Source organism: Mirounga angustirostris, unplaced genomic scaffold, assembly GCF_029215605.1.
Source record: "Mirounga angustirostris isolate CCGP_5_RB_7025 unplaced genomic scaffold, mMirAng1.0.hap1 SCAF_1, whole genome shotgun sequence".
Classification (NCBI taxonomy): domain Eukaryota; kingdom Metazoa; phylum Chordata; class Mammalia; order Carnivora; family Phocidae; genus Mirounga; species Mirounga angustirostris.
Genome location: NW_026991709.1, coordinates 125,249,596 through 125,262,577, shown reverse-complemented (window position 1 = coordinate 125,262,577; position 12,982 = coordinate 125,249,596). Strand labels below are relative to the sequence as shown.

The following is a 12,982-nucleotide window of genomic DNA, read 5'->3' as shown; positions in this document are numbered from 1 at the left end:
GCGGCTGCTATGCCAGGAATGTGAGAGTTTCAGGTTCCCCCTCGGGATCAAAGCGAACCACAAATAACCTCTCAGCGCGCCGCCCTCCTCCGCCCTCCTCCGCCCTCCGCCTCCTCCCGCTCCCTCCTCCCGGCCCCCGCCTTCCTCCCGGGAGGCGGCGCTGCGGACCCGGCGGCCGGCCCCTGAGCTCCGTTCCCGGGCGGCGCAGGGCCCTCCAGGACGCCCTGCGCCTCTCCCGCCTCCCCCACCCCACCGCCGCGCTTTGCTCCGGGCTGCTGGGGACGAATTAATCCGCTCGGCCATTACCGTCCCCGCCTTCCGCTCACTCCTTCATCCCTGTCCGCGGAACGACCCCCGAAGATGGACAGTCGCGTGTCCCTGAGGGGTTCTGGGTTTTGCTGCGGGAGAGGGGCTCGGGGGTTGTGTGTGTGTGTGTGTGTGTGTGTGTGTGTGTGTGTGTGTACGCGAGGGGAGGAAGACTGCAAAGATGTCCGTACCTGCCTGCCTGCCTTGGACCCCAGCCCCGGCGAAGAGAAGACTGCTCCCAGCTCCAGCCGCTCCCTAACCCCCACTGCTTTCACCGCCAGCGGCAACCTTTGAATTGTCCTGTTACTGTTTACCAACACCTTCGCCAGCTCCTTTAGGGCCTGTCTCCACAGGAAGTGTGAATCTGGGTTGAAAATCTTCCGGTTAATTTGATCCACCTAACCCACTGAATCACCCGCCGCCAGGCGCTCTGTCCAGCTCTTCTGGAAAAAGGTGCTTATCGGCACCCCTAAATTCACGCAGAGCGCACGGTGTGCCACCACCCACTTTTCCCCTCGTCCTGCCTGTCAGCCCTCCCAAATCATCCTGCCAGGGAGTTCTGTTATCATCCCTGTGATATACACGAGGAAACCAAGGCTCAGGGAGGTTGATTAGCTTGCCCCAGGGTCACACAGAGCAGAAGTTGATGAAGCCAGGTAACCACAGCCTGCTCAGTTTTTCATTCTCAAAACCCTTCTGTTGCCACCAGGATCCAGGCTCCCTATAAAGGGACAGGACAGACCCTGGGAACCCTCCTCTCTCCATTCCAGTCTCTTCTTTATTTCCCCCTACACCCCTGCCAGTCAGGGACCTTCCCTGACTGCTATTCTTTATCTGGATGAAGTGCTTTCCTCTGCCCTTCGGACCCTTACTCCCCCACTATCCACTCGGCCCGTCCATTGTGCTGGTACACACCCCTTCAGACCCGCCCTCCCCACCTGCCTTTCTCCTCTATGCCCACAGTTCAGGGTGCCATTCCTGAGCCCTGACCACACTGGGCCTCCCAACATCCGCGTGTGGGGGACTCAGGCCCCTGTCCACCGGGAGAGTCAAGGCTGAGTCCTACCCCCCAGTAGGGTCCTCTCCTCCTTCCCTCACCATGAAGTTTACAAGTCCCAGATCTGCTGGAGTGACCAGAGACAAGAAAACTTTGTGCATTCAAAGAGCTATTTACTAGCCAGGGACATTGTTAATTTTTAATAAAATCCCTCCCCGAAAATGTGTATATGTGTGTGTGTGATTTACTTGTTAGCCAAATATTGCATTGCAAATAATGATTGGCTCTGAGACAAAGGAGAAAATAAGTCATTTGTGCCAAGCTAAGGGATATTTGGCCATCTAAGGATCATCTCACAAAGAAAAGCTAAGGCCAATATGCCTCTGTCCCATCTAGAAACACTTGGTAGAACTTTTAGAAATGAAAAGGAAGAGAGAAGAAGAGATCCCCGGATGGCCTTACCCCTTGGACAGCATTCTTCCTGGAGACACTTGGTGGAGGTATGAGAGTAGGCGGGGACATGTGCACTCTGGCGTTGCAAAATCAGGGGAAAGGTCATATGGTCTTTCAGGGACATTTGGGGGGGCACCTGACAAAATGCTTGATAAACATTCTTTTTTTTTTTTTTTAAGATTTTATTTATTTATCCATAAGAGTCAGAGAGGCAGAGGGAGAAGCAGGCTCCCCGCGGAGCAGGGAGCCCGATGCGGGGCTCGATCCCAGGACCCTGGGATCATGACCTGAGCCAAAGGTGGACACTTAACCATCTGAGCCACCCAGGTGCCCCTTGACAAACATTCTTGAGATGGTTGCAGAAAGGGGCTGCTCAAGGCAGCTAGAGTCAAGGAAGGACCTCTTGGAGTGGGTAAGCCTGCGGCAGACCTAAATGCGCCTCCGTGAGTACTCACCTCTGTGTCCCAGAGCCACAGGAGCAGGGAGGAATCCCCAAACCGGGCTGGGAAATTGACACGCATTTCTTCTCCCTCTTCCTCCTCCTCCTCCTTCTTCCTTTTCCTCCTTGTCCTCTTCTTCTCCTTCTCCTTCCTTTCTCCCCCTGTCTGTAAGAAGGATGGAGGGCAGGGCTTCCCCAGGCAGGGCAGAGCCGGGGGCCTCAGGGAAGTTTGCCTGAGCTGGTTGCCACACTGGCTCTGTGCAAGGTGGTTGGGTGAAAGGGTCAGCACAGCTCAGAAGTGCCAGAGGCGGGTGTGCACGGGCGGGCGCTGGGTTGGCCAGCCGGCTAGTCCGTACCTCTTCACTTACAGGAGGGGAAGAGAGGCTCGCCTAGTGAGCCAGTACTTTCTTCCTCCCAGCTTTGTGCCTCCCCACCTATCTTGTCCCCTTCTCTCTTACAGCCCTCCCCCTGCAGTAATGATTCTTCCCAGATGACAGTGTGGCTGGCTTGGTCTGGAATCCTGCCCAGGAAAGATGTAGACCCAGTTCTCAGAGTAAGCCAGTCTTGATGCCTTTGCTCTGGAGAGTTCAGCTCCTACGGGCGTGGTTGCATCATAGGTATGTGCAGGGCTTAGCGAGGGATCCTCCTTAGCCTAGGCCTGGCTCCGGCTTGGGTCTGTGCCTGTGATATGGCCTCAGTCTGGCATTGTGTCCTGACCTACCAGACAGGTAGGTCAAAACCTTCATAGGCAGGTTTTGAGCTGGGCTGTAACAGCCATGGAACTGGGAAGAGAATGGTCTCTTCATTTCCCAAAGGGTTGATTGGTGGAGGAGAGGCTCCAGGACCCAGGTGGCAACATCAAAGGAAGACTCTGCTAGTTGTGAATTCTCTCTGCCTGTCTCCCCCGGACACTTCCTTTGGCAGGTTATGGGAAACAGGAAGCCCACCAGAATCTGGAGCAGGTAGCAAATTCACAGGAAGAACCTAGACATTGGCATGGGAGTTCCAATGCTCCAGTTCCAAGAGCCAAGCTAAGAGCCTTCTTCTCTTTGTTCTTCTGCATTCCCCCTTCTCTGTGCCCTCCTCCATCCGCGTTTTTCCCCCAACCCTCTCTTACCACTCCCTTCCCTTCCATTCCAGGTATCAAGGCCCAGAATCTCCATCAGGCATGGGTAGCCTCACAGAGTCTGTGTGTTTGGGTGATTAATTCCTCCAGACTCAGAGCATCATTGAAATTAAGCCTCACAATGGTTGAGGAGAGTGCTGTCCTAAAAAATGGAGGAGACCTGACTTTCCAAACTGCACATATCACTTGAGCCCCTAGTCTTCCTCTGTGCCCCTTGACTTCTGATGTTCCTGCAGGCCCAAGGCTGGGATGATTCCTGCAGGGGGTACAGTCCCACACTGGGGAGGGAGCGATGAACACTGGGCCCATCTCGTCCCCCTGCTCTGGCGGCTATAACAGCCCAGAACCTCCACAGTCCTCAGTCCTGTGAATAAGCAGATAAACCGCAGGAGTGTACCCCTCAGTTTTTTCTTACCTGAGCAGCCATCACGCTGGGGCCGGGGATCTAAGAACAGACACATTCAAGACAGTAAAGAAGGGAAGATCATTCTGAAACATTGATGTGACCCCAAATACCTGCCTTTTCTGCAAAGCGACCTCGTACTGAGGGGGTACCGGTTTGGTGGACGTGCCGCTGCTACTTGGAAAGACCCTCTCTGTTATTGGGCAAGAGGCTGCAGGGCATGTAAAGAGCCCCCTCCCCCCACCCTGGGGGCTTGCAGGGTCGTTGTAGAAAAGAGCCCAGGGCAGGTTTCTGTGGCCTTTGGGGCAGGGCCAGTGTGATGAAAGGGTGCCCCCTAGTGAACCTCAATTCCAGCTGCTTCGGTTAGCTCCTCCCAGGGCTCCCAAGGTGAGTCTTGGGTATCTGAGAAGGGTCGAGGGGGGGTTGTTTGGAACAGGGTTTCATACAGGGAACAGATGCCTCCCAGGCTCCTCCAAGAATGGATGAATAGCTCTAGTTGTGTTTCTGAGCTTTCCTCCTATTTCAGCCTCTCCTGGGCTTTTGCATGGTCCTTAAAGAAATACCATCCATCTTTAACACAAACAACCTTAAATCATTGACAATGGGAAAATATCTTGCATTTACTCACCTATTCACCTTTCCATGCATTTCTTTTCTGTATCTCATGTATTCATTCTACAATTTCCTGAGCACCTGCTCTGAGCCAGGCCCTATGAATGGAAGGAGGTCTCCCTCCTTGCTGATGTACAGGTCACTGGGTGCAGGGGAGAAGGAGGGTAGTACACTAGAGAGTGGAGAGTTCCATCTTGAAAGAAGGTACTATGCACACAGGGAGGGTGTCATGGCAGGCTTCCTGGAGGAGGTGCTTCTTGAGCTGAAGGCCAAGATGTACTGTGAAGTGTCTTCCCCAGGCTGGTATATGGGCAACTTGCACTTTCTAGTGCACAGACTCCCTGCTTCACTAAAACAGAAGCAGGAAATGTTGAGCCACTGAGCTCCAGCCACCCATATGTGCTTCTCCAGGAGTAATCCTGGGAAGGAGGGATTACAAAGGGACACTTTGTGCTGCATACATGCCAAAACATCAAATTGTGTACTTTAAATAGGTGTTGTTTATTATTGTAACTATACCTCAATAAAAAAGAAAAAAAATTTAAAAAGTCAAAGAGTACTATACTGTAAAAAGCAGTGCCCTGTTGCACTCTTTCTTCATCAAGTTCCATTCCCAAGAGACAACCACTTTTAAGTCTTATGTGTTCTATCATTTAAACCTAAATTAAAAAAATAGACTTCTTTATTTCATGGTGTTTCTGTTTTAGGTATTATCTACTATTTCCTACTATGGAAGATTAGTATATAGCTCTCTTACACACCACACCGGACACACACACACGCACACTTTTCCTCCTCCATAATCTCTTTAAAAAAAAATTTTTTTTTTAAAGATTTAATTTTTAAGTAATCTCTACACCCAACATGGGGCTCAAACTCACAACCCTGAGATCAAGAGTCACACGCTTCACCGACTGAGCCAGCCAGGTGCCCCTCTTCCTCCATTCTCTTGATGTGGCCACATGCCATGTTTTGGTTAAATTACTATTCAGTGTTTATATGATTGTGACTATTGAAATAGTATTAATAGCTGAACCACATGCTGTGCCATGTTTCTTACACACCTTTTGTTTTTATCGGAGTTAAACATCTGTCTCATTCTTCATTTTCTTGGTGTGCTGCATATTTAGCATTAACTTGTGCCCAAACGGACAAACAGAATCCTAAAATTCCATTCCATGTTTTTTTCCTTTGTTCTGGGCCCTTTGTGGGCCCTGCAGTCTGGCACCTTGTGTCCTTAAGTGTTGAGTAGTTTCCCGCATGATTTTGTTGTTACTGTTCTCCAATGTAACTGTTCTCTTTTTTGGAACTCCAGTTGTTTGGATGTTAGAACTCGCAAAACAATTCTCTAAATTTTAAGTGATTTTTTCCCCCTGTTATCTTTTATTTTTCTGGGAAATTTCAACCCTTCTCTATTTTTGCTATCATTTTTAATTTTCAAGAGCTGTTTTTAATCCAGTGTTCCCTTTTATAATATCATCTTGTTTCATGAATTAATTATCTTCTCATATCTCTCCGGGAGTAGTAATTATAATGAAAATTGTTTTCTTATTCCAATCTTCACATTATCTCTGTTTCCTTGGAGTTCATTTTTTTCTGTTTGTTTGTTTTGGTCTCTGTTTCTCGTAGTTAAGGCTTCCCTCAAACGACTTTGATTCTTGGCTGTCTGGTCCTATTTAAGAAGGAGGCATTTAATGGCTGATGGAAACCCCGTGTAGATGCAGAGCTGGTTTCTTGGAGGGTCTCACAAAAAAAGGATGGGATAAGGTTCTGGCTTTGATGATGGGGACCCCCAAATAGAAGAATATGTACGTCATTTTTCTTGGGCCAGTCAGTTTCCCAGTGAAGGACCCTCCCAGTCTCCTACCTGGAGGCTGAAAGCCTGGCAGTCAGTGTTTTGAGAGCAGAACAGGGAAGAGAAGCTGAAGGGGGTTGGGAGGAGAGGGCTATGCCGGACTTCCCCCGGCCCCCAACACACCACCTTCAGTCTCTCCAGTTTAGCAGCAGAGGTGGAGGGAGGAGAGTGGTACAGAGTATGGTGCCGATCTTCTCATGTGGCAAGGGAGGGGACCTCCTCTTCATAAAGCTTTCAACCAGCCCGCCTGGTTTCAGCCTCACACTTGCTCCTGTCTTGGAGGTGTTCAGTGGCTCCATAGGCTAAGATTGTTCGAGGCTCTGCTGAGCTTGCTTCTTCCCCTCCCCAGACCCTCAGCTGTGGGGAGAAAGCTAAACCCTCATCTGTCTGCATTCCATTTTCCAGAATTTTGTTGACATCCTCTCCTGCTCTCTCTCCTCTGCTGACTTCTTTTGCTGAGGGGTCAGGCTTCTTCCTTTCCTCTCTTTCCCGCCCAGTCGGCAGGTTTGGAGCAGAGCCAGCGTGAAGGTCCACTCTCTCCTCCCCATTTGGTTGGACTCAGCCTCCTCTTGATTTTTCTCACTGAGGTGGCTCGTTCCAGACCTTGTCAGGACCAGTGTGGGCACTCGGGCAGGAAGCTGGCAAGCACACGGTTGTTCAACTGGTTCTACGACTGACTTCAGGGCTTGCTTTCCCTGCTGTGAGCTGGGTTCCCAAACAGCTGCCCAGGGTAAGCCTGGGGTCAGGATGCTTCTGTGACGGCCGTCCTTTGGGTGACGTATGGTACTTTGCTACCCCAGTGCCGCAAGGCTTCCACCAAGACCTTGCAAATAGACTTGAGGCTTTTTCAGTTTGAGGGGAAATTGAAGTCCAGGGCTGAGCCGTGGTTCCAGGAGGCATGTGGTACCCCCTTCCGATGCCACCTTACCTTCACCAGACCTGGGTATCCAGGACAAGGACAAGGCTCGCTTCCACTCTTGCCCCCTTTGTCTTGGTGCATTTACAGGAGAGGGTGACCGGCAGAACATCGCCTCTCCCAGGCCCACCTTGACTGTCTCCTGAGGGCAGAGTCTCGGGCATTTCGGCCCCATTGAACAGTTCTGTTGTTTGACTGGGCAGGGCCCTGGAGTCACTGGGAAGGCATCATAATGTCTGGCTTCTTTTGTGCAGAGGCTCTCGCGGTGTGCTGTGTGGGTGTTGGCTCTGTGCGGTGCTCCCCAAAACCTGAGGTCGGATGTGCTAGAGAGATTCCGTAAACAGTGTTCTTCTCTTAGAGATTCACAATTGCATCAGTCTATAGGAAGTGTCTAAAAATCCCTGCAGAAAAGCAACCATATAGTTTGTTTAAGACACCCACACAAGCAAGGCTAGCAAAAATTAAACTGATCTTGGGAGGTATCAGGTGTAGGCAAATCAGAGTATAGAGGGGTGCCTGGGTGGCGCAGGCGTTAAGTGTCTGCCTCCAGCTCAGGTCGTGATCCCAGGTCCTGGGATGGAGCCCCGCGTCGGGCTCCCTGCTCGGCAGGAAGCCTGCTTCTCCCTCTTCCACTCCCCGTGCTCGTGTTCTGTCTCTCGCTGTGTCTCTCTCTGTCAAATAAATAAAATCTTAAAAAAAATAAAATTAAAAAAAAATCAGAGTATAGAGTCTATCATCCTGGTGGAAAAGAAAAGCGCTCCAGAGCTGGAGACAGGGACAACGCAGCCCACATTTAGTTTAGTCCTTGCTTAAACTCTGTTGGAAGCCCAGTGGGTCTCGGCTGCCTGGCCTGCTTCTTCATATCCTTTTGGCAAACCCTTCTCTAACTCCAGCCCAGACCCAAAGTGGCTGCTGGTGGAGGAGGCATAAAAACCAGTACTGGGACACAGGAGTGACCCTGGAAAGGCACAAGGAGTTTCCTCTGAGGTCAGAGGAACATAGGTACATTGGCCGCAGGAAGGAGAAGGCAGGAAGATAGAGAGGCAGAGACCTCCCATAAGTTCTCCCAAGGAGAGCTAATGTCCCCTGTATATTCCAGACCTCTCCTTTTGGGTCAGTGTCCTATAAAGGTGCTGCCAAGAAAGCCATCTCATCTCAGTGAGGAACAACTGGCCAAGGGAGGAAGGTCCAGGGTACTGGTAGGGATGGAGGTGTGGTGGGGTGGAGGGGTGGGGTATGGCAGAGCTGAGGGCAGAGCCCCTGGTCTCTGCAGCTGGGAAGCCCTTAATGCTGAGATGGGGCCAGCTGTCCCTCGCACCTCTGCTGCCACTGCCCCCAGGGCCCTCAAAACCCCTGTCAATGCCACAGTCAGGAGACAAGGGACAGGCTCAGCCCAGGCCTTCCAAGATGGGAGGGGGAGGCAAGTCTTCTGGGGCTCCTTTCCCTTTCCTTTCCTTCCACGCTGCCTTCAGCTCCTGCTGTTCCTGCATGTCATCCTGATGGGCATTTCCTGGAGACGGAGGGGTGGGCCTGTGAGGTGCTGATGGCAGCAACTCAGGGAGCCTCCCCCTGTACTTGGGGGAGAAAGACAAGCCTGCCTCTCCTCTTCTGTAAAACCAGCATCGTACCAGAACCTACCTCAGACAGAGGGTTGTTGGGAGCATGAGATGGAACATTCTTTCTAACGGCATCTAGGATGTACACGGAATAATACCCTCTCCACAGAGCAGTTCTCTAGATTCTCACCTCACAGAAGTTAGCAGTGGGACCTCCCACAGGCCACCTTCCCCCTCGCTAAGACTCAAGGGCGGTTCTGCAGCAAGCAACAGCCTCGGCCAAAGCCATTCACGAGGACAAGTTTTATCCCTCCCGAATCTTTCCTCTTGCTTTGGCACAAGCCTATTGAAACATTTAACCTTGTCATTTGTCCCCTACTCACTCCCTTCCGATCTTTTATCAAATATCATCTTCCAAAAAAAAAAAAAAAATCATCTTCCAGCATGACCTTCCCTGATCGTACTGAATAATCATTATTTATATTGCAACCTACCCCATTCCCTGTTCTCTTCCTTCCACTTTTTCCTCCAGCAGCTTTTTGCCTTTCTACATGCATTTAATCTCACGTATGTATTTGCTTATTGTTTGTCTCCCTTACTAGAATGTAAACTGCGCTAGGTTGGGGAGTTTTGTGTTCTGTTCATCGCCATATCCCCGATGGCTAGGGCAATGTTTGGCACATAGTAGGTGCTGTGTAACTACTGTTGAATGAATGGAATAAACTCATGGATAAATATAATGGCAATATGGCAAATAAACAATATGGCAAGATCCATATTGTTTTATAATTGTAGGTTGCCTACAAGAATTCATACCCTCCCTCCCAACTCATTTCAGTTGCTTATAAAGCACTATAGTAACATCCTTTTGGTTGTAGGATGGGCACTTATGGGGTATTTGTGTGACTGGTCTCAATCCATTAAACTTCCCTGAGGTTTAATCGGTCTAAGTGGCCTCTGCTCTTACAGTGAGATCACACTGGGCTCATTAGAGGCTTTACATGGTACACAACCCAGTGGGTTTAATTCGTTTAAAGTTAGTATCTGACGTTGAGTGAGTTTTGCAGATGTAATGTCCTAAACCTTGTGTATCAGGGATTGCTCTTGGGTGTGAATATTAGACACCACACGAAGAGTGGCTTAAACAAGTTAGGGATTTATTTTATTTTATTTTTATTGAAGTATAGTTGAAATACAGTGTCATATTGGTTCAGGTGTACAAACTTCACAGTGATTTGACAATTCTATGCAGTGCCCTATGCTCACCATCTGTCACCATACAACATTATTACAGTATCTTTAATTATATTCCCTATGCCCTACTTTTCATCCTCTTGAATTATTTATTTTATAACCTCTTAATTTCTTTCACATATTTCAGCCATTCCCCTAATCCCTTCCCCTCTAGCAATGACCAGTTTATCCTCTGTTTTTTGTTTGTTTGTTTGTTTAGATTCCACATTTAAGTGAAATCATATGGTTTTTGTCTTTCTCTATCTGACTTATTTCACTTAGCATAACACCCTCTGGGTCCATCGATGTTGTCACAATGGCAAGATTTCATTCTTTTTGATGGCTGAGTAATATTCCAGTGTGTGTGTGTGTGTGTGTGTGTGTGTGTGTATCACATCTTCTTTATCCATTCATCTATGGATGGACACTTGGGTTGCTTCCATAACTTGGCTATTGTAAAAGAAAATGCCATAGGGCACCTGGGTGGCTCAGTCGGTTAAGCGTCTGCCTTCAGCTCAGGTCATGATCCCAGGGTCCTGGGATTGAGCCCTGCATCGGGGTCCTTGCTCCATGAGTCTGCTTCTCCCTCTGCCCCCCTGCTCCCCCATCACTCATGCATGCATAGGTGTGCAACGCTCTCTCACCCTCAAATAAATAAATTTTAAAAATCTTTTAAAAAATGCAGCAATAAACACAAGGGTGCGTATATCCTTTTGAATTAGTGTTTTCGGTTTTTTGGGTTTTTTTTTAAGATTTTATTTATTTGACAGAGACACAGCAAGAGAGGGAACACAAGCAGGGGGAGTGGGAGAGGGAGAAGCAGGCGTCCCGTGGAGCAGAGAGCCCAATGTGGGGCTCGATCCCAGGACCCTGGGATCATGACCTGAGCCGAAGGCAGACGCTTAACGACTGAGCCACCCAGGTGCCCTCTTTTCGTTTTCTTTGGGTAAATATCCAGTGGTGAAATTCCTGGATCACATGGTATTTTTAATTTTTGAGGAACCTCCATACTGTTTTCCACAGTGACTATGCCAATTTACATTCCTACCAACAAAGAGTGCATGAGGGTTCCCTTTTCTCCTGGCACAGAAATAAATACATAGACCAATTGAACAGAATGGAGACCCCAGAAATAAGCCCATGCATATATGGTCAATTAATCTATGACAAAAGAGACAAGAATATACAACGGGGAAAGACAGTCTCTTCAACAAATGGTGTTGGGAAAACTGGACAGCCACATGCAAAAGAATGAAACTGGACCACTTCTTATACTGTACACAAAAATAAACTCGAAATGGATTAAATCCCTACATATGAGACCTGAAACCATAAAACTAGAAGAAAACATATGTAGTAATCTCCTGGACATTGGCATTAGCAACATTTTCTTAGGGATGTCTCCTCAGGCAAGGGAAACAAGAGCAAAAATAAACTATTGGGACTACACCCAAATAAGGAGGTTTGCACAGCAAAGGAAAACCATCGACAAAATGAAGAGGCAACCTACTGAGTGGGAGAAGTTAGGGACTTAACTTTTCTCTCACAAAGCGTGAAATCTGGAGGTGGGTCACCTAGGGCTGTTACGATAGCTCTCAGCATCTTTGGTGTCCCAGGCTCCTTTCTCTTTCTGCTCCTTCATCCTTTGCCCACAGCTTCTAGAGTGAGCCGCATGGTTGCAAGATGACCACTGCAGCTCTGGCTATCAAGTCAGCCTCCCAAATATTAAGAGGGTTAAGGCTAAGAGGAGTCAGGCAAGAGGGTGCATGCCCCCTGAGTCAATCTTCCTTTAAAAAAATCCAGGCTGGGGGCACCTGGGTGGCTCAGTCGGTAAGCATCTGCCTTCTGCTTGGGTTGTGGTCCCAGGGTCCTGGGATCGAGCCCTGCCTCAGGCTCTGCTCTGCGGGAAGCCTGCTTCTCCCTCTCCCACTCCCCCTGCTTGTGTTCCCGCTCTCGCTGTGTCTCTCTCTGTCAAATAAATAAATAAATAAAATCTTTAAAAAAAAAAAAATCCAGGCTGACCACCTTTGATTTTAATTGGAGCATTTAGCCTATTTATATTTAATGAAATTACTAACGTATTTGGGTTTAAAACCACCATGTCACTGTTTGTGTTTTATTTGTTTCACTTGTTTTATGTCCCCTTTGTCTTCCTTTCTTGCTTTATAAGTACGTTTTATTATTCTATTCCATTTGGCTTGTTGGTTATATAAACTTTTATTGTTGTTTTCAGGGCTCATACAATATGTCCCCTTGACTTCTTAAAGTTTAACATAAGTTACTAGTTTTACCACTTCCAGGACAACGCAAAGATTTCAGAACACGTTAACTCCATGACTGCCCTCCCATCGTTGTGTCATGAATTTTAATTCCACGTATATATATTTTAAAGATTTTATTTATTTGAGGCAGGGGGAGGGGCAGAGGGAGAGGGGCAGAGAGAATCTCAAGTAGATTCTGCGCTGAGCACCAAGCCCGACACCAGGCTCGATCCCACGACCCTGAGAGCATGACCTGAGCTGAAATCAAGAGTCAGGAGCTCAACCGACCGAGCCACCCAGACACCCCACCATTCCATGTATTTTAAGCCTCACAAGACATTATTATGATTTTCTTACATATCATCAATATTCATTTCATTGTACCCACCTATTTACCCTTGTCATTGCTCTCCATTCCTTTCTTCATCTCCATGCTCCCACGAGGGGTCATTTTCCTTTTGCTCTGTAAGTGTTCCCTGAATGAGGGTTTGCCGGTGGCAACGCTCGCCGTTTTTATTAGTTGGAAATGTCTTTATTTCCTCCTTCCTCTATGTCTGGATGGCCGACAAGGGAAGGCCCCCATAGAGCCGGGCTGCCTTCCTGGAAAGTTCACACCCTGTATCTTGGGTGTGAGAGGCATCGAGTGAAGCCAGTGTTTGACAGAAGTCAGAGGCAGTCACTCAATTCGGACGGGGGCCAGGGGATCAGATCTGGCTCTGGTCAGATTTTGGAAGGAGAGCTGCTCTTGGCAGCCCCTGTGACAAATCAGCATTGTCCATCGGGCAGCCTGGGCGTCAGGGACTCAGCGTCCAGCCTCCCTGTGAG

The 12,982-nt window shown here is 48.8% G+C and overlaps 1 long non-coding RNA gene across 1 annotated transcript in view; it reads left to right on the top strand.

Annotated features, from left to right (window-relative positions):
* The first annotated feature begins 40 nt into the window (after positions 1 to 40).
* Positions 41 to 12,982, top strand: part of LOC123863806 (uncharacterized) — a 56,185-nt gene continuing 43,243 nt past the window's right edge. The window contains exon 1 of the long non-coding RNA XR_010410441.1: positions 41 to 2,168. This is a non-coding gene — a long non-coding RNA (uncharacterized LOC123863806). The remainder of the gene's footprint in view (positions 2,169 to 12,982) is intronic.